This window comes from Myotis brandtii, unplaced genomic scaffold (genome assembly GCF_000412655.1).
Source record: "Myotis brandtii unplaced genomic scaffold, ASM41265v1 scaffold499, whole genome shotgun sequence".
Lineage (NCBI taxonomy): Eukaryota > Metazoa > Chordata > Mammalia > Chiroptera > Vespertilionidae > Myotis > Myotis brandtii.
Genome location: NW_005369027.1, coordinates 2,181,852 through 2,193,195, shown reverse-complemented (window position 1 = coordinate 2,193,195; position 11,344 = coordinate 2,181,852). Strand labels below are relative to the sequence as shown.

Genomic DNA, 11,344 nt, shown 5'->3' with positions numbered 1-11,344 from the left:
CAACAAGGACAACCAAACCACTGACTTGAGGACAGCTGAAATCCCTTGACTGAAGAGGCCAGCAACCTTCTACAGGAACAAGGCTCCTTGTGCAATCCGTCCACTATGTTTATAGCTATGCTTATTGTCATTGCTTGCCAGTCTTCTTCCGAGTCTTAAACAGCCCAATCTGAGAGGTGGCCACTGATTTGCATGCGCTATCATTTAAAAAATAAAAAAGGGGGAATTTGCTGGAAGCCGGTCCATCCTTGCTGCTTGACACAGTCGCTGCAGGAAAGAAACATCTGCACAGCATATGTTTCAAGGGACCTGGCATATATAGCATATTGTTCTTAATATGTTTGCTCTCCTTAGTGCCATGTGTTTTAACCAAGGTCACCTCTCTGAGAAAGGTTGTTTCCCCAGGTGGGGATTTTTCCCCGAGGTTAGGGAGGGGATACAACCCCTTAATTAAGTGCCAGGCGGGTAGTTAAGCTACATAATCTTTACTCCCTGGAATGGAGATAAGAAACGCCCTAACCTTTGTAATAGAAATTGACAGGATTAAAATCGGCTGGTATAAATATAGATGTAACAAGACAATAAACATCAGTTCCTAATCAGATCCTAACCAGAACTTCCCTGGAGATCCCGACCAGAACTTTGGCTGGAGATCCTGGCTAGAGGTCCTGACTAGGCTGCTGATCAACTGAACGCTGTCTCCGTGTCATTCCTTCTTCGCCGACTCCGTCCACACCTTTGGGAACCCCTGGACCTGTTGGGGTTGGACCCCAACTGGTGGTGAATGAGGGAGGTGGGGGTGGGAAAAGGAGACATATGTAATACTTTCAACAATAAAGAATCATTGATCTGTTGCCTCCTGAACGCCCCTTACTGGGGATCAATCCTACAACCTGGTAATGTGCCCTGATCTAGAATTGAACTATGATCTCTTGGTTTGTGGATTGAGAATCACTGAGCTACACCAGCCAGGCTGTACTTTTTGAATTTTGTACCAAATGACATGTCTTAAATATTAAATTTTTTTCTTTTTAATTTTCTTTTTGTTTTATATATTTTTATTGAATTCAGAGAGAAGAAGGGAGAGGAAGAGAGAGATAGAAACAACAATGATGAAAGAATCATGGATCAGTTGCCTCTTGCATGCCCCTTACTGGGGATGGAGCCTGCAACCCGGGCAGGCCAAAGCTCTATCCACTGAGCCAAACCGGCCAGGGCAAATATTAAATTTTTTAAAATTAAGGTTTATTCCCTTTAAGCCAGCATTTTAGTGTTCATCATAGTAGAAAGCTGGACACAATAAAAATGCTCAACAGGAGTGATAAAATTATGGGACATTAATGTGCTTGAACACTGTAGGTATTAAAAGTGATATGACATTTGAGACAGTCTTCATGGAAAGTCACTGTGGTTTCATGCTTTAACAGTGCTTGGACGCAACCTGGCGCTGACCCATCCCTGCCAGCTGCCCAGATCTAGCCTCCTGCCAACCTACTCACAGAGCCCTCCGACAGTCCCAAGGCCCCCGCCATCACTCCAATGCTGCCCAGCCACCTCTCCTTAGCACCCACCATAACGATGACCGGGTCCACCACGCAGGTGGGTCAGAACTGCCACCAGGACTCAGAGGCCTGATCAACTTGGAGCTCTACGTTTCCTCTGTCTACCTGTCCATGTCTTACTACTTTGACCCTGATGATGTGGCTTTGAAGAACTTGGCCAAATATTTTCTTCGCCAACCTCATGAGGAGAGGGAACATGCTGAGAAACTGACGAAGCTGCAGACCCAACGAGGTGGCCGAATCTTCCTTCAGGATATCAAGAAACCAGACCATGACAACTGGGAGAATGGGCTGAATGCAATGGAGTGTGCATTAGACTTGGGAAAAGGTGTGAATCAGTCACTACTGGACTGGCACAAAGTGGCCACTGACAAAAATGACCCTCATTTGTGTGACTTCACTGAGACTCACTACCTGAATGAGCAGGTGAAACCATCAAAGAACTGGGTGACCATGTAATCAACTTGTGCTGGTTGGGGGCCCCTGAAATTGGCACAGTAGAGTATCTTTTTGACAAGCACACCCTGGGAGACAGTGCTGAGAGCTAAGCCTTGGGCTGGCTTCCAATAGCCACGGGGTTGACTTCCTGGTCACCAAAGCAATACCTGCATGTTGGAGCTACCTTTACCTTTGCTATAACTTGTACCAAATCATCCACTCACATCTTTCATTTGTAACATTCCTTCAAATAAAGTAATTTGGTACCCCACCCCCCAGATGATATGATGTTTGAGCTGATACGAGAACTATAGGAAAGAGCTAGCCATATGAGGTTCGAAAGGTAGAACCAGGTGGCAGGTACAAACGGCTTTGGGTCAGATAAGGGTTTGGTCTTTTCAAGGAACTACAGAAGCTTAGGGTAGCTGGAGCATGGTCAACAGAGTGGATAGGTTGGCAGAAGCCAGGCCCCCAAAAGCTTTGCAGACTAAGTAAGTAGTTTGGTTTCATATTAAGTACAGTGAGAAGCCATTGGAATGTTTTAATCAGGGGAATGTCATGATCCATGACATTAAAAAAAGATTATTAAGAAGGTAAAGGATCTAAAAACCATGTCACCAGAGGAACATTGAAGGAACTGGCTATTTGGCCAGGAGATTATTAAAAATATATGATAGTTGTCTTAGGTGGTGGATGTTTAGTTGGGATATTGACTGAGCTATTTAACAGAGCAAAATAATAGAAAATAATACTTATTTTTTTCTTCATGGAAAAGACCAAGTTCCTTTAGTTTCGCTGTTCTGCCATGCCCTAGTGTGATGCCCATGTATGTATGGTCAACCTTAGTCATGTCTTCCTTGTAACCAGTCAGGAAAGAGGTGGAAAATGTAGTCTGTAGCTGCCAACCTAAACCTGGGGGGAGGTAGGGCAAGGGGATAAAGTTGTTCCTGTTATAGAATGAAGAGGTCTACCAGGATGCTACAATAGGGGAGGCAGGTTTCAAATTAGATGAATTTAAACTAACTTATTATTCTGTGATAGTTAATGTAATATCACTAATAGCCTATTGTCAATATTTTTTTTTTGCTTCAGATTTTTAATGATTACTTTAGCATACTGTGTTCAGGATTACGTTTATTAAAATAATGATAAAGCCAAGGGAAGGCGAGTGAGTCTACTCTAGACCCAAGTTGATTATCAGCTCTGCCAATCACTAGGGGTGTGCACCTAACTTACGATTTAGAACTGATCTATGTTCTAAAATGGGGTTGCCAAGAGCCCTTACTTAATATCATCACTGTAAGAATTAAATAAAATGTAAGGTTTCTGGGACATAATCAGGATTCCATATACGTAGCCATCTTGATTTTGTGAACACAATCCATACATTTGGTCATCTTCAAATATAAAATTCTTATAGTCCCTTGTCATTAAAAATATGTGGATATTTGATTGGATATTAAAATTTTTAAAATATTATTTTGTAGAGGAAAGAAAAATTAGACTACCAGGTGCAAAATAGAAGTATAAAATTTATTTAAAATCACCCACAAAGTTCCGTATAATCAGGAATGATACAATTTGCAATAGCTTTTTTATAAAAAAAACTCATGACAAAGATTTAAAATATAATTTCAATTACAGTATTCATTTAGCCTTATCCTTTAGAACAATTATAAAAATGAAACTATGCTCTAAATAAATGAGACACAAGGAAAATATAATAGACAATTTCCACAACTATCTTTACATGTATGTTTCAATACTAGTACATTTCAATGCCTTTTGCTACATAAACATGAAATCATGTACAACTGCTGTGCACCAAAACTTAGCTTAATTCGATCTTTCAAGTAACATGCAATTTCAACTCACAAGTCTTCAAGTACTGCTAGTAAATGTTCCCTTGTATGCAGAGCACTACATTTTGATCCTGAATTGAAATCATTAAGATTATATTTTTTCCCTTCTACATGAAGTGCTTTTTCTTTAACTGCTTCCCCCATATGTTAAGATCAACAACAACAAAAAGGATATTTTAGAGTTTTAAAATCTTTTTCTTACTATTTCATTGTATAGGATATTTAATACAGTAGGGCAGCAAGAGGTAAAAATAAGTCCCCCAAAGGAAAAAAAAAATTAAAGGTACAAAATAAATAGTAAATACACTCCAAAGAGAAAAAGTCATCTACAGGCAGGAATATTAACTTGAGAAATTGATATTTCTCTCTTGGGAATTCAGCAATACTCTATTTCACCATGGTGAAGGACCTGTAAATATTTTACTTCCACTAATGTTAAGCACTCAGTCTTCTCCTTGGAACCAAGTTATTGATATGCACATCAATCTACTGGTAGGTCACCATATAGCATAAGACTAAATGAAGAAACTAGAAATTAATGCATTTCTCTCTTTTGAGTAGTTTTATTATGTTTCTCTTTAGGAAACACTTTATGATTTCTTAGTTACCCAAAGATGACCATCCACCCATGTCACAATGCAAAAGCTACCCTTTATTTTTACTATAAAATCATTTCTAAAAAAATATTTCTCTTGAAGCACCTATCACATTGTAATTTCGTAAAAAGCAAAAAAAAAAAAAAAATGACATACACCCCAATAAAAAATAATTTTTGTTTTTTAAGAGCTGTTTTTGTAAATCACATGTAGTCAGCCACTTTATAATATCGCAAACAGGCATTTGTTGAGATAGGCAGTTACTGAACTGAGTCACCAAAAGTGGAATTTGACTATTTAGGACAATTTGACCTGTTTTGTCCATTAGTAACATATAATGACTGATGAAATAGCAAAAATATCTTACCTGTTTGTATCTATAAAGAGCTTACCAAAATTTTTACAAATACATCTAATTTTACTTAACTCTCTGGGCAAGGGTTGTTTAACCACTGACTGAGACATTGTATATAGCTGGAAACAAAGGGTAAAAAAACAAAAAAAAAAAAACAAATTCAAATAAGTGGGAGATAGTACTATCTCTTAGAGATGCCAAACTTACATTTTTTAAAAATTTTTAAAATTTAATTTTAATTCAAATATATTTTTATTGATTTCAGAGAGGAAGGGAGAGGGAGAGTTAAAAACATCAATGAGAGAGAATCATTGACCAGCTGCCTCCTACATGCCCCCCCTCTGAGGATAGAGCCCACAACCTAGGCATGTGCCCTTGGCCAGAATTGAACCCGGGACCCTTCAGTCTGTAGGCCGACACTCTACCCACTGAGCCAAACCAGCTAGGGCCAAACTTACAATTTTACCATGAAGCCTAGGAACTAGAAGAGTCTAGCAAATTCCTTCAAGAAAAATGCATTTGGCCCGGCCAGTGTGCGCAGAGGTTGAGCGTAGACCCATGAACCAGGAGGTCACACTTCTATTCCAGGTCAGGGCACATGACGGGTTGCAGGCTAGATTCCCAGTGGGGGACGTGAAGGAGGCAGCCCATTAGTGATTCTCTCTCATGATTGTTCCTATTACTCTCTCCCTCTCACTTCCTCTTTCTGAAACAAATAAAAACATTTAAAAAAAAATGGGGGGAAAAAGAGACCTGCACTTCAATATAACAAACACATTCAACTTTGTGAGTTGTTGACTTTAGCCTTTTAAAAAATGTTTTTAAAACAATTATTACTTAGGTTTCCCTCTATGTTGTAGTACAAGGTCTTTCTTTATGAAAGAGTGTTTTTACAGGGAACAATAAAACTTATTCTAAGCCCTAATGCTTAAGTCTTGGGAATTTGGGGAGACCTTCTTAAGTATGCATAAGAAAATAGCTGGCTAAATAAATAATAGAGATGTCCCCTCAGACTCCCACGGGCCACCATGGTTCTGCTGTGTGAGAGGAGCATGGAGCTGGAGAGGCTCTGTGCAGGTGACCCTGGTCTACAATGTGTGCGTCCAGGTGCGGCACATCTGTTCACAAATGGAAGACTGAGCAAAACATGGAGTATCTCTTCCTCCTAATATGCAAGGACTGACTGATCCCCAGATTGAAGAATTGAAATTAAGGGATGAATGGGATAAAAAGTGTGTACCCAGGGGAGGTGCAGTATTTAAAAAAACGTTATTGGATGAAGAAACGGGCATGCTCCAAATTAAAAAAAAAAATGAAGCCAAGTTTTAAATAAGACTATAAGAAGCCAAAACAATAATATATAATTAACAAATGGAAGCCAGCATCTGTGTTACCATGGGGATGGTGAAAGACTGCTGGGCCAGCTGAGAGGGGGCAGTGATGCTTTTTTGTCCCATGAGTCTGCGCCCTACTATCCCATCTGGATGGGATTTGAAAATAAGGAAGATGTTGGGAACTGAGGAAGTTCTCAAGGTCATTGAGGAGTCAGAAGCACAACCGTAGAGGGCTGTCAAGGAGTCAAGAAGAATAAGATTTCAGACTACACGGGCAGAAATGAAAACACACACAACACACACACACACACACAAAATTGCAGTCAAGATTCAGCGAAGGGGATAAGGAGCTCCAGCCCAAGGACCTAATATTAACAACGAGGAGCAGAAACAGTTGATGCTGTATTACCACAGAAGACAGGCCAAACTCAAGAAATTAGAAGAAAATGATGACTCCTGTTTAAATTCTCCATGGACATATAACACTGCTTTGAAAAAAGCATTTTCATGAAGTTAAAGACAAAGTGGAGACCAAGGAAGTTCAGCAGTTGATGAAGCTCCCAAAAATATTAGCTCACCTCTTTAGGCCAATTAATAATAATAACTAAAAAGGATAATCACACGGCCTTGGCTGGTTTGGCTCAGTGGATAGAGTGTTGGCCTGTGAAATGAAGGGTTCCGGCTTCGGTTCCGATCAGGGACACGTGACCGGGTTGTGGGCTCGATCCCCAATAGGGGGCCTGCAGGAGGCAGCCGATCAATGATTCTCTCTCATCATTGATGTTTCTGTCTCTCTCCTTCTCTTCCTTCATCTCTGAAATCAATAAAAATATATTTTTAAAAATAAATAAAATAAAATAAAAAATCACAACCCTCTGTGAATGATGTTGAAATTTCTAGTTTTCCGAGGTTTTATTTTAGTAAGTTGGAAACATTCTCTGTCCAATCCCCAGTGCTGGAGAGAAAGTAGTACATAATAAAGCAGTTTGATATCCTACAACATTATAAAGCACAAGATTAATTACAATTTTTCTTACTATCATGTTTGATTTCAAAATGGTTCCTCATTTTCCGTTATATATTTTCATTGATTTCAGAGAGGGAGAGGGAGAGAGAGAAACATCAATGCTGAGAATCATTGACTGTCTGCCTCTTGCAAGACCCCCCACCCACTGGGAACTGAGCCTGCAACCCGGGCAGATGCCCTGACAAGGAATCAACCCAGGACCCTTCAGTACACAGGCCGATGCTCTACTCAGTGAGATAACCGGCTAGGGCTGGTTCCTCATTTTGAGCGATTTATTTTTTCAGAGAAAACTGGTATGGAGTGGGGAGAAGAAACATTAAAAGCATTTCTTGGTGTTGAGCACCTAGAGTATATTTGCCTGTTGCTGATAGGAACACAATTCTCCCTCATTTCTGCCCCTTAACTTCTCCCATGGAACTTGAAAGAGCTTCTGATGACTGACTTTCCCCATGTTTAAGAGCTCTTCAATTATTAACCAATGTTACCTGAACAAATTCAATGAGTAAAAAAATTTTTAAATAAAGTCATTACTTTCAGTTCACTTTTTAACCTTTCTCACCCAGATTATAGAATAGGTTCTATTGTTGCCAGCAACCAAATTCCAAAGAAGGAAATTGGGCTGGGATATAGGAGGAAAACATGCAAAAAAAATATTGTCTTCTATAGATCAGATCTGTTACTAAGAAAGTCACCAGTCAGACCGTTAGTAGGATGCATTATACAAAAATAGGAAAGCCATATAGAAGTAGTGGTAGAATATTTAACTTCTTGCACAACTCTTTTAAAAATGTATTTTTATTGATTTCAGAGAGGAAGGGAGAGATAGAAACATCAATGATGAGAGAATCATTGGCTGCCTCCTGCACACCCGCTACTGGGGATCAAGGCTGCAACCTGGGCATGTGCGCTTGACCGGAATCAAACCCTTCAGTCCGCAGGCTGACACTCTATCCACTGAGCCAAACCAAGCAGGGCTTGCACAACTTTTTATAAAACACTCAACCACTAATAAATGAGTCTGGAGTCAAACATTGTTGGGATAGAGACCACTCAATGCTGATCTGTGGTCTTGTGATCATATCTATTCCTAAAAACTGAATTTTCCCTTACTTAAAAGAACGAATAAAAGCTCTTGATTCCTTTTGGTACAATTACATAAAGAATTTCAGAAACATGATTTTAAAAGACGGGAAGACAAGTGAGCAAGATCACTGCTATTCTTAAATGAACCACGCGTATTTGTGTAGGGGACTTGGGGAATGCAGGACAGAGAAAGGGGAAAATCAGAGGAAAGGATAAAAAGTGTAAAAAATATTAAAGTGCACTTATTGACACTGTTATATGGCTAAATGAAAAAAAAAATAACAGGCAGAGTTTATGGTCAGATTATAAGTTTATATCCAGCCGACTGGAGAAGAAACCAAATTACTTTCTAATAGTGTTATCTCTAAAAATGCAAATGTTTCAGACAGCTGTGGGGGGGAGAAAAAAAAAAAAGAATGCCTTTCATAACAGCAGATACGGCCAGAATTTATCTTTTTAGAACAACCCGAGTTTCCAAAGTTGCACTGAAACAGGGATGGGTTAGAATCAGCTAATAATGTTTAACATCTGATAACGTTCCTACCTTAGACTAAGTTTTGCTTTGCTTTACTTGAGGGGACAAATGGCTGAACAAACTGGAAGGAAACTTGTGGCCCAGGCAGGATCACAGATATCACAGTAAGGATGGGAAAGGAGGAAAGCCAACTAAGGAAAAATGTGTTGGACGTTTAAAGCTGGAAAAACTAAACCTGCAGACTACCACAAGAGAAACATATTGCGGGACCCTCAAGGCAGTGAAAATTAGGGGAAAGTAAGTAATGCCTTTGGATTACCTGAAGGAATAAGACACATGCCTTTTGAAACAAACACTGGTATTTGATTGGGTACCCATAAGAAGCAGGGACTAAGAAAACCTCATTCAGATACTAGAATGCCGAGAATTAAAGTTTGTAGAGTTCAATGTGGACAAAAAGGGCGAGGTCCTGGATACAAGCCATTTTCACCATGTCCAAAATTAACAGACGAAATTAGTCTCTATTCTATACACAAGAGAAAAGCAAAAGATGTCAATTAATCTCATTACATGATAAGAAAACACAGATATTCAGCTTCTGATAAAGTTCATACTGATTCTTTCTGAATTGCATGCTAGAGCAATGGATGGCATCATTTCCTAAACCTATTAGACGAGAGCTCAACATGGAGCATAATTTGATTTAGATAAATCCAGAGCACTGATTTTTATCACTTGGTTAAGGGTGCCATACTATTGACGTTGAAGTTACAAGTACAATACACTTATGGGCAAGTTTAGTAGCTGTGGACAAATAAGACAGTATTCTAATATGTAGACAGCCACATTAAAATAACCTACGCTGGGACTTAATTATGGGGCCAACTAGGCAAGACATATACTTAGAGTGTATGTACAACTATGGTTAAATAGTATATACAATAGAAATATATACTTCCCCCAATTATTTTAACCATTCAATCTTTTAACTTCTTATAAATGCCCAACACTTGTTCCAGGGGGAATAAAAACCTGTACTGTGTTAAGTACTTGATATTTATTGAAATAGCAGACAAGACTATTGCCACACTTTATAGGATGTGTTAACAGGATAGCTTAATAGGTAAAAGTCAGCTAAATTTCCCATCAAGGTCCAAGAGTCTCTGAAGGCAGGGAAATCTTGATCCAATATCACTTCTATCCCTGAACCTCTCAGAAAAAAACAACCCAAAGCCATTTTATTTTGGACTTGTACAAAAATAAGGTTAATTCCCATTGATAAAATACCGTATGGGCGATCAAATCATGTTTATTTTCATACAGTCATCCTAACCTTCATTTGATTCTTTAAATTATAATTACAAAAATAATTTCACACTGACATTAAAATCTGCTCTCTGGGCTCCAGTGATTGAATTCTATGACTTCTAAGGTGTCTTCCAGGGCTGTGAGGCGCCACTATAATATTAGCTTATGTCACAATTCTTGCCATTAATTCTTACAAAAGATAAAAACTCACAATTGTACTAAAACTAGACAAAAAGATTCCCATGCATCAAAAAAGTTGTGAAATAGAAAGTAGCTATATATTAAAGGTCACATACAGCTACTTCGTCATATTCAAAAGAAATGCTGTGCCTGCTATTGGTGGGAGTTGTCATGCAATGTCAAAACATTGTCCCAGATAAAAGATTTCAATATGTATTAAAAAGACCAAACTTAAATAGTTGGAGGTTATTTTCCATACATGCTATTGTGAAATAAATGAGAATGGGTAGGAATCTATGAAGTAATAATATTAGAAAGTAGGATACTTGATATGAATTAAGTCAATATCTCATTTACAAGAGTATGCATTCAATTAAGTATGTATTTGGGTTATGTCTTAAGCAAATTGCTTATGGTTCTAATCTAGTAAAATTCTATATTTAACAAATGAAATTATTTCATCCACATGCAGATTTCATAAAGATGTTGGAAGGTTATTTAAGATGCAAACATTTTGCTAATATGTTGCAAAAATTAACCTACAGCTATACATTCTGTTAGGCTCCACTTTCAATAATAATAATAATAATAATAATATATTTCAGCGATTTCCAACCTTTTTTATCTTATGGCACAAATAAACTAATTACTAAAATTCTGCAGCACATCAAAAAATATATTATCTTTCGCCAATCTGACAAAAACAAAAACAAAACACACCACAAAAGGGTATAATTTAATTCTTGTAGCACAAAGGTGGAAAATCGCTGATATATTTCAAACAGGTCTACGTCATGATATATTTGGTACTTTGTGGATGAATTGGAAAGAGGATGTAGATGAAGCTAACAAGAAAAAATGTTTTCAATGACAGCCTACGAGGCATTAGAAATAGGATTTGAAGGGCAGCATATTTTGTAGGATTCTACACTAGACAGGAGTTATTCTCCCATCATAGTTAAGTTTGTAACATATTATGAACAGGTTGGGCTAACTTGGGAGGCATGCATCAATGAATTCATTTATCACACCATGAACAAAGGCAGAAGTTTGAAAACCCAAAGGCAGAAGATTGATTGCTAAAAAAAAAAAAAAGGGAAAAACAAAAGTGATACATTACAGAA

General features: G+C 38.2%; 3 pseudogenes; all 3 read left to right on the top strand.

The window, feature by feature from the left end:
* Positions 1-1,578: 1,578 nt before the first annotated feature.
* Positions 1,579-2,231, top strand: LOC102241684 (annotated as a pseudogene).
* A 201-nt stretch (positions 2,232-2,432) lies between these two features.
* On the top strand, positions 2,433-6,904 carry LOC102241375 (annotated as a pseudogene).
* A 1,936-nt stretch (positions 6,905-8,840) lies between these two features.
* The window catches only part of LOC102241068, a 4,634-nt pseudogene continuing 2,130 nt past the window's right edge, over positions 8,841-11,344 (top strand).